The sequence below is a fragment of the Crassostrea angulata genome, chromosome 5 (genome assembly GCF_025612915.1).
Source record: "Crassostrea angulata isolate pt1a10 chromosome 5, ASM2561291v2, whole genome shotgun sequence".
Taxonomy (NCBI): Eukaryota; Metazoa; Mollusca; class Bivalvia; order Ostreida; family Ostreidae; genus Magallana; species Magallana angulata.
The window spans coordinates 28866007-28876647 of NC_069115.1; the positions used below are offsets into that span (position 1 = coordinate 28866007).

The 10641-nt window shown below is 30.2% G+C and overlaps 1 long non-coding RNA gene across 1 annotated transcript; it reads right to left on the bottom strand.

Annotated features, from left to right (window-relative positions):
* Positions 1-7209: 7209 nt before the first annotated feature.
* LOC128184334 (uncharacterized) lies at positions 7210-10282 on the bottom strand. The gene is made up of 4 exons (XR_008243721.1): positions 9589-10282; positions 9115-9246; positions 8665-8760; positions 7210-8559 (listed from the first exon to the last, which is right to left on the bottom strand). It is a non-coding gene; the product is annotated as an uncharacterized LOC128184334 (long non-coding RNA).
* Positions 10283-10641: the final 359 nt, after the last annotated feature.

Here is a 10641-nt window from a genome sequence, read left to right on the forward strand (position 1 = left end):
CAAGAAAAAATTTGTTTGTTATCTAATATAAAATATTGAAAAAAACATAGATATTGTATTATCTGAAAAAAAATAAAGATATCTTACGTGCCACATGTTCTCTCTGCAATCGTTAAAGCCACAAAAATGTATAGGGAAAATATAATAAAAATAAACTCCATGAAAACGATTTTGTGAATTTTTCTCAAATATCAAATGATAACAAGCGTATGTTATTCAATGAATATGTCATTGCAAGTAAATTAAAATCTGTGTTTTTAAGCTTTCAATTTATGTCTTTTTAGACAAGGAAGTAAAGTTTTCATTTCCTAAATTTTATTCATTGGAACATATTTCCTAAAATACATTTTAATTAATGTTGATCACATTATTACCACATATTCCTACCATTCCACAACGACTCCTTAATTCTAAAAATACTTTCATTTCCAGGCACCCAAGTGTACAATTAATTGAAACCATACACATATTTTCTGCGCATGTGAACTATTATATCACTTCTTCCTGAAATATATTTGATTACAAATATTTGAATATGGTACATAGTAGAGACTATTAGTATTTCTTAACACCTATGTACTACGTCTATAAAATGTTTCAATGGGCTATGGAGAAAAGGGGATAAGCTACCTAAAAACGCAAACTTCAGTATAAATTTAAAGTTTAAAGTTAATATTCGATATCTAATTCAGGTTAAATTTAAAACGGATCTGTTATAAAGTAAACCGATGTTGAAAAGTTTCAAAACAACCTTTTAAACTCAGGTTTAAATTAATTTTTCATATAAAACATATTAAGTAAAATTAAAATTGAGATTTCTACTTGAATCTTTTTTCTAATTGAACACCTCTTAACGTAATTTGTAACTTTAAAATACTTCATTTTTTTATTAATCAGGTAAATATTTATGTTTAAACCCATTTTACCTAAAAAAGAATTAATTTTGATTGTAATATGGTAAAAGACTTTTCTGGTTTTTTTATACTTTGCTTACATTATATATGGAACTTAGAAAGTGGTTTAAATGATAACAGGTGGCAACACTGTTTAGAAGATAAAATACATTGTTAAGCTTTAATGCTCGTTTAAAGGTAAAGGAATCCTATTTACTGCACGAAGGGATAAAACAATCTTCAAACATCTGTGTATTATAGCAAAAAGACACGTTTTTGGATAAAACCAGTTGTGTCTCCTTTTTTCGAACCAGAGTATGACCATACCTGGTCATGTTCCTTGATTTAGGGTGGTGATATAATTGAGCAACATATCAAAGGTGTCATTTACACTTTGCCAGTTACAGATTGCACTGAAATCACAGTTACATGAAACGTTCCTGAGGTCTGCTTTAGAAACAATAAAGTAACCCACAGATCTGTATCGTGAAGAAATGACAATGATAAACTGTCAACCATCTCAAAAATCTATAAAACGAAATACAAAATTCAAAGCAGAGCAACACGGACCTCTAAAAAGATATAAGTAGGATCAGGTGCCATGGAGGAGTGAGCATCCCCTGCTGACCGGTCACACCCGCCGTGTGCTCTTTGTCGTAATCGGGGAAAAACGGAAAAGTCCGTAGACAATTATGTGACTATTTATGGTATAACAATTAGTATGAAAAACGTCAGTCAACATGCCACCCAGTGGCAGATTGTATTTGCTGACAAGGTCGTTGTATCGACCATAGAACTTACGAAAAGATGACTTCAAACGAGACTGTTGATAGTCCTGTTTAATCAACTTGTCAGTAGCTTGCCTAGCCTTAGAAGCTGTTCATACAAATAATATGCCCTTGTGTATCGTATTAACTGAGAGACAAAAACACCATATGCAGGTGATGAAGGTATATTGCTACATAGGTAAGGCAAGTTGACTATAGAAAATTTGAAGTCATCGCCTTTATCATAAAGTTTTGTTGTTAGGTAACCATCAATGTTCATATCAAGTAAAATATCCAAATATGAAACAGATGACGTAGACTCAGTGGTAAAAAAAAAGTCTAACATTCAGATGTGTTAAAACAAGCTACGTAATATTATTTCCATTCATAAAATAAGGGATAATTATTTGGATATAGAATTTGTTTTACCAATTTATTCATACAAAGGGAGACGTTGAAACCAATTCAAAGTAAATGATACATACTATTCATTTTTCACAAAGATATCATTTATATAATTGCTTCTTCTTTCATTTAAAATTGGATTGAAACTAGCATTTCTTTAAAAAAAAACCAAATCTGAAATATTAATTCTTGTATTTTATGCTGTATATTGTTACTCAACATCTAGTAAGCTTTTTAAGCCCTGTTTGTTTATTACTGTACTAAAAACAATAATTTTTTTGTATAATGGACATTTTTTTTTACTTACTGTCAATATTTGGAACGACGAAGAAAGATAGCAGCCAACTATTTGGACAAAATCAGTCATTTTATCTTGATAAACTCTTAAAACTGTAAATTGATTGACAGATTGGTCTGTTACTTGAAAAAAAAACTCTTCATAAGCTAAAAGTGTCCTTTTTGTACAAACCTTTGATACAATTCCTGATTCAAAACGAATTTGTAGGATCACAAACCTATCGCAAAGTGAATCCATCATGTCAACCCCAGCTGCATAATTTTTTGTCAGCTCCAACACGAGAACAAATAAAATCGCGAAAATACCTATGAAAAATCGTCATTCCGTTGACCCTTGTTACGATATTATTTAGATTGGTGTATAAAGCACACTCTTTTTATTAGTTCGTTTAAACTACCCTCTGACATTAACACCTATTTTTAAAAAAGTGATATTTTAATAAGATTTAAACGTTTAAAACAATTGCATTGCAAAACTCTGTGAACCTCTTGAAATATCAAATCACGTCTAGATTACAATACAAGAATATTGGGGTTTTTTTCCTTACACGGCTACATGTACATTGTATACTAATGCTTTAACTAACAGTTACGCTGTTGAACTATTTTTTGTTACATATTAGAATATAAGGAGCGTTGTTTTAAACTTTGGTAAATGTAATAAAAAGGTTTCGATATGTAACATTTATAAGGCTTAACTGATGCAAATATTGATTGATAGTTATTAAATCTACAATGAATTTATTTTCACTCCATGTATTTGATCATAGGACCAACCCATAGATTGATAGTTTGAAAGATAGATAGATAGATAGATAGATAGATAGATAGATAGATAGATAGATAGATAGATAGATAGATGGATGGATGGATGGATGGATGGATGGATGGATGGATGGATGGATGGATGGATGGATGGATGGATGGATGGATGGATGGATGGATGGATGGATGGATGGATGGATGGATAGATAGATAGATAGATAGATAGATAGATAGATAGATAGATAGATAGATAGATAGATAGATAGATAGATAGATAGATAGATAGATAGATAGATAGATTTACCTTTCTCCGAAGTTCTTTTGTATATATAAAACATACATGAATTATAGTTTTGTCTTCAAAGGTTCCGGATTATCTGTCGTCCAATAAGCCTATTTATGGACTTAATAACAAAAACCCGATTTGTAAACAATGCCCTCTTTCTGTTGGAACGTTAACACCATTGCTATAGAAAATATATTTATAAACAAGTTCTTACAAGAGAATTAATATTTATAGAAAATTGTAAATAATTTACTAGTTTAAAGGATTACGTTTACTCAAGGGGCGCAAAAATGCCACTAATAGAAACCTACAATTCTGCATTGTAACCCTACTATTAAAGTGTTAAAATTAACTTTTATTTGATTAGTCCTATTACATACTTTTCTTGCTAAAGGCCTTTGAAAGTTTATCGAAAAATCCCTAAATATTTTCTATTGTTACCATAATATTCTTTATGTTGACATTATTTCAAATCATTAAATTGACCCTTTAAGATTTTATCAAATAATTATATAAAGCTCTTTCAATTTTACTTTAAAAGATGTTTCCTATAAAAACGTTTTACGATCCGGATTTATAGACATTTACAGGACGGGACTCTTTAACAGGCTTCATGCCGTATCGTCAGCCTATAACAATAATGGGCAAATGTTAAAGAAGCCAGATGTTTTTCTCAGGAGGAACGTCTGCTTTCCCTCTATGATATAGTTAATGGTAAATATCTCTTTAATTTTATTTCCGCATTTGAGAAGAGTTGTTGACACCATCAGGTCCATTTGCAACAATATTCCTCTTGAAATACTTATGGAGTAATGTTTATAAAAATCTTATGTAAATCATAATTGCCGAAATTATCTTGCAGCTTATTCTTATGTTACATGTATTATTAATCTTAGATATATCGATTGAACTAATCGCACAATTAGCTATATATTCCCTCTCATTAATTTCGAGAATTTTATCGTGGATCAATCATGCACAATGCACCCAATATGCATTCATTGCTAAGCCATTTCTGGACACTATACACAGTGCCCCCTTCCTCGGATGAGAGGACTGCCAAAAAAACAAAGCGTATCCTTTAACAATTAAATCTTTTACACCGTTAATAAAAATTGTTAATGAACGGTCATTTCTCTTATTAAGATATATACGATGATTAAAACTTAACAAATCACGTTTCAAAAACAGAATTACTAAGTATGGTCAGACTCAGGACAAAAATACTGATTCTCCCTTTTGCTTCTATAGAAATAGGCACAATGGACATTTAAGACTTAAGCACGGTAGCTTCTATGCCCACATGACCGATGTTGTTTAAAACATCCTTTAAAATTCTCTATTATTTGCAAATTGTCAACTTAAACAATCATATTACCTCAAATTTCATCTTGGTTTATTCTTACTATTTCAATTTAATTGTCACCATTATCGAAAACAATAGCAACTTCGATGCAAATTCAAATTGAAAGAACAGGTTTATTAAGAATCCAGTTTTTAGTGCAATTTTACATTAATTTTTATAAGTTAAATTGTGTACGCGTGAAACCTCCTGTTAATTTTAATGTCCTAATATTTTTTTCCTGTTATTATGGTCAGAATCAAATGCTTATAATGTAAAATTATTTGGTGTTATTTTGTCAAGTTCGTGCCATTTATTGATTTCCCGTGTTCACTCATAACGTTGAAACATAGCGAAAATAAACTATTATTCGGGCGTCAATTTCATATAACAAATTTTGATAATTACGATTTGATAATTACGATTACAACCTAACTTTAAAGTGCTATTAAGGTTTACAAAATATATAGCGAGAAATTTGAAATGTTAATGATAAAAAACATATTGAAATAATGAATTGTAGTATAATCATTGCATTATAGTAAGGAGCTGTAGATACAATACAATGTAGATGTAGCTATAAAATAAATGTTTGAATACTTTGTCGAAATATTACAAACATGGTAATGTTTGCAGTGAATTGAAGTCTTAGATATGACTAACACATCGAAAAGATCTTATCAATTATGTCTTCTAAATTCATAAAGTGATCAATACGTACCTACTTAATGTAGACCTTCCTCTAAAAAAAAATTTAATCATATATTGCAGCATTTGAACTTCGACATCTCTTACAATTAGCTGCTTATCTGTATGCAATATTTTAGTTTGATTTAAAATTCAGAAACACAACTTGATTGATATAATGTTTATACAAAATGCATTAATGAATTATACTTGATTTTGTAGAGATGAAAATGATGTTATTTGATTCACTTATATAATGTTTGTTGTGATTTGTGAAAAAACCTTCATGTTGAATAGATATGCCAACAAAGATACATTTATGTATTTTAAACACTAAGAACGACCACCAATAAGTCCGTTGATATGAGTTAAAGGAAAACATTTATATTTGCAAATTCTTTTTAACATTAAAGTTTTTAAGAAAATCGTTGTTATTTTTACATAACCACAAGATCTGGTCAAGAGGTCACAGTGGCCCATGAATAATTGTGGTAATTACTTGTTAACGCACACAGATAAACGATTGATGTTAAAACACAACAAGTACTGTCATGGAAATATAAAATTCTAATCATAAATGAAATTTAGCTGCCTTAAAAACGTACCAATTTCCACATATAAAATTTGATTCATTCTTTTACTTAACGACTAGGATTCAAGAAATATCATGTGTACGGGTCAACATCGTAACAACAAGGCGTCACTGGGAATTTGCAAAAGTAGTAAAATCATTGTGTTCATATCGGTCTTTTCTTACAAATTCCGGTCAAAATTACAATATTGCCATTATTTTTTGTTTAGTCCATTCACAATGCATGTGTACCCTGTAAATTCCGCCACGTTCAACAACCCAGTCTGCTTTGTACCGTATATAAATAAATAATTGTCTCTAAAATTTCCAATGAAAAACATTATGTTTCTCTTTCTACGGTACGATTTCTCTGAAAATTCTTCTGCATGTCTGTTCTCAATAGCTTTGTTTTCAAATATCTAACTACTCTTTCATTTTACCTTCAACAGAAGGAGTAAAATTCTGCAGGCTTGATTGATTTATCAATAGTACGAAGGAATTCTCTTTACAGATATTGAGATATTAAATCGAGCGTGTACGATATTTGGAGGGAATTGATTTTTCAACACTATGCAAAAAAGGCCTTGTAACGCATTTAAGCAAGGCGTAGAAACGCCTTTTCAATAAGGCATTATAATGCTTTTTAGAAAGACGTAATAACGCTTTATAAAAGGCGCAATGACATCTTCTTAAAAGGCATTATTACATCTTTCTTAAAGGTGTAATTTTGTCTCTATGGAAGCGTATAGGGGCCTCGCCTTTTATGTTACAACTTATACATTGATATTTTTCGTCTTACCAATATTTAAAGCAGAATGTAATCTTATTCCCACTGTATTGCGTTTATACATGTAGAACGAAATTTTGAAATAGAATAACAAATATCAACATGAATGTGTCGTTGTCGAATTAACTCTGCGGACGCTGGTATTCTAATGGTATGCCATCTTCCTCTGAATCAAGTTCTAGCCTGCAGGCTGACATTAATTTACACATACCGTGGACTCATTGGAATTCCTGTTGGCACAATTATCATGAATCTCGTAGATCCCAAGGAAATGTATAAGAAATAATATTGATTACGTGATTATACAATTAACTCCCGATATTTTTTGCCCATTAAGCTATATAAAAAATAATTCACAAAAAAGGCCCTACAAAGTTTAATCCACAATAAAGGAATCAAACAGTTAAAAATGAATATATCTTTTAATTACTAAGCATTCAAAATTTGTTCCAAATCAACATCATGGTACAACAATTAAATTTTAAGTGGGGATGGGATTTTATCCAATTAGATTGCTCGAGTTGAACAATATGAGTTTTTAAACAGATGGATGAAACGATCCTTGTCAATAAGAAACCATGTTCAGTGGGCTGGAAAGGTAACAAAGAAATCACCGAATTACTTTAAAATTGTGACATTATTTCCTTATCCATAAATTATTATTTAGGGTAGTAAAATTTAAATTAGATTTACAGCTTGAATATACCCTCTGTCTTTACAAAAAGCTCTTCATTTAAAAGAGATTAAATGAGTTCAAAATGACACAATTATCTAGCCCCTCTTTTCCTAATAAGTTGAAACACAACAAACGTGCGTCCCTATTTTGTTTGCATGTATGTGTTTTTGTTTAAAAGCCTTTTGAAAGGTTGTAATTATGATTTTACGAAAGTAGTTATAATCTTTATAAATTAAGATATTAGGCTTTTATTTGCGTTATTACGCCTTTTATAAAGGCATTATTACGTCTTTAAAAAAGGCGTTATCACGCCTTACAGAAAGGCGTAATAATGTCTTTTTTGCGTAAAAACAACTGTTCAAAACGCTTTATGATGCCTATCTGCGCGTTATTAACCCCCTTTTGGGTTAAAATACCTTAAAAATGCGTAATTACGCCTTTTATTTTTTTTTCCAGTTACATTATTAATGCTTATAGACTATCGTAGATATGGTTTTGTGTATTTCAGAATGGTCTATTCGTAAAAATATATGCATGGCATATAGCGATGTATTTTGGTATTCTGTCAAATAACGCTAAAAAGAATACAAAGTTAAATTTAGACGTTTGCAGCATTTCTAATAAGATAAGTTTTCTCGTCGAATACTGTTGTATTGATTTCTTCTTTAATTAAATTTTTGTAAAATTGCTGAACTAATTCTGTTAAGACATCTTATCTAGGCGGTTTCCTAAGTCAAAAAAAAGTATGGAGGGTTTTATGAGATTTAAGCACTTGGGTGATACAAAGTTACATCCCATATACATCAAAACAAGAAGTTTGGACATTTAAAAATGGTTTGTTACCAACGACACTATGATTAACGAAACGATGGTACATACATCTGCTATCATTTCAAAGAACCGAATTTTCATTTCTTGTATTGACATTTTGTTCTCTATATTGTCGTATGTATTTGATTTTATGATAGTGTGTTTTATGTATTTTTAGATAAGCAGTCATTATGACAAAGAAAACAGCTGCCAAAATGCAAATACTGATTATCATTCCTTTGTCTATATGCAATGAACCGCTCGGCTGCATACCTGAAACAACAAAATATTAAAAGGTGAAGGGTTTGTAAACTAATACAAACTATCTACTTTTTTTGTACTTATTTTACCAATGTTTATGATTTGATTATAACATACCTGTTGAATTATTATCCTCCTCTGAAGAATTGTTGACAAATGTTGAATTAAGTAGAAAATAAGACGTGCCTTTAACAGGCATAACATTCGTTGCATCTGAATCAAAACATAAGCAATTGATTTGATCAAGAAGATAGACAGACAAATCGTAATGGAAGGATGGATAGATGGATGAATGTTTGGATGGATGGATGTGTGGGTCGATGGGTGAGTAGATAGATAGATAGATAGATAGATAGATAGATAGATAGATAGATAGATAGATAGATAGATAGATAGATAGATAGATAGATAGATAGATAGATAGATAGTGTATAGATAGATAGATAGATAGATAGATAGATAGATAGATAGATAGATAGATAGATAGATAGATAGATAGATAGATAGATAGATAGATAAAGTTTATTTAACTGTGACTAAATTAGTTAGCATATCAATAAACATTACTTTTCCAAACACATCCAGTGATAGGATCGCACTGATCCTCCCCACACAAACATCCCGACTGGCAGCCATTTCCATAGTTTGGATAGCGGCATGCCATGCTACAGTTGGGTCCATGGTATCCCATCGAGCAATCTTTTATATATGAAATAATCAAAGCTAGTCGTTTTATGTATTTCTTTGAGGTTTTTTTGTGGGATTTTGTTTAGCCTTTTGAAGACATATGCTTCAAAAATACAGAATACTTCTATTTTTTAATTTGAAGAATAATGTACGTTTAAAACCAATCTTAAAAATACAAAATTCATAAACATTTTCATTAATGCAATGCAAATAAACAGCAAAGTTGCACAAAAACACATGTTGTTTATTTATATTTATTATATGAAGAACCAATTATAAGAACTAATGTAAAAAGCAATTAGTTTAGATAATACAAATAAAAAATTTAAAATCTTTCTGTTTTACAATACCCACTGTTTGAACAGACAACATTTAAATCCACAAGTGATATAAACAGTAATGTTATCCAAAAATTCATAAAAGCAGATCTCATCTTTTTAATCTATTGTCTGATATAAGATTAAAAACTATCAGTGATATGCATATGTTAGGAAATGTATTTAGTTTCCCTTTTTATTGTAAAAGGAAACATTTTAGTGGGATCAAATTGATTTTTCCAACTTCCCTATATATCAGCTTTATAAAACATAATGGATATCACAAATATTAATTAATTTAGAGTATCACCAGTTTGGTGGATGTAAGTCAACTTGTCCATTTACTAGCAATACTACAAAAGTACAGGTAGCTAGCCAAGTAATATGCATTATTTAACAATGATATTTAAGTTCTATTTTAATATGATGAAATCTTCGGAATTGTATGGAATAAACCTTGTCTTTTTATTTATGTGTTTATAATTAATAAATCAGGGGGAAAAAATTCGGAAAAGCCGTTCAGGTCACTTTAGGAAAAGATATTTTAGACACATAGTTTTGATATACATGTATGTACTACAAAGATAATCAGTCATCTGTTTCTTAAAAAAATAGTGTTGAACTAATCTTTGTCTAATATTGTTCTTTTAAAGATAAACAGCGCGCACAGCAGCAGCTTGATTTTTGACTGGAAAGAAGTGCCTACGTAATTAAACACGAACTTTTATAGAAAAAAGCAAAATGACAGCAAAAATTAAGACATCGCAGTCATATACTTATTTAATATGATTTTTTTTTTTACATTTTAAATGCAAACTTTTAAGATATAGAAATAAAAGGGAAACTGTTAAAAAATTCAAGCTATATCAACTTATTAAACCAACATTGTTAACAATTGGAGGAAATAAAAATAACAATGGTGCGGAATACATTTACATTTATCAAAACGTGTTCCTTGCATCGATGTTTCTATTTGATAATAGTATCGCCTGATTTGATATTGAGTTATCCCTAGGCTCACATTTCCAGCTAACTTAGAACATACTAACTTCAAAACATGTGCGTGTGATTCCTTTTTTTCAGGTCAACT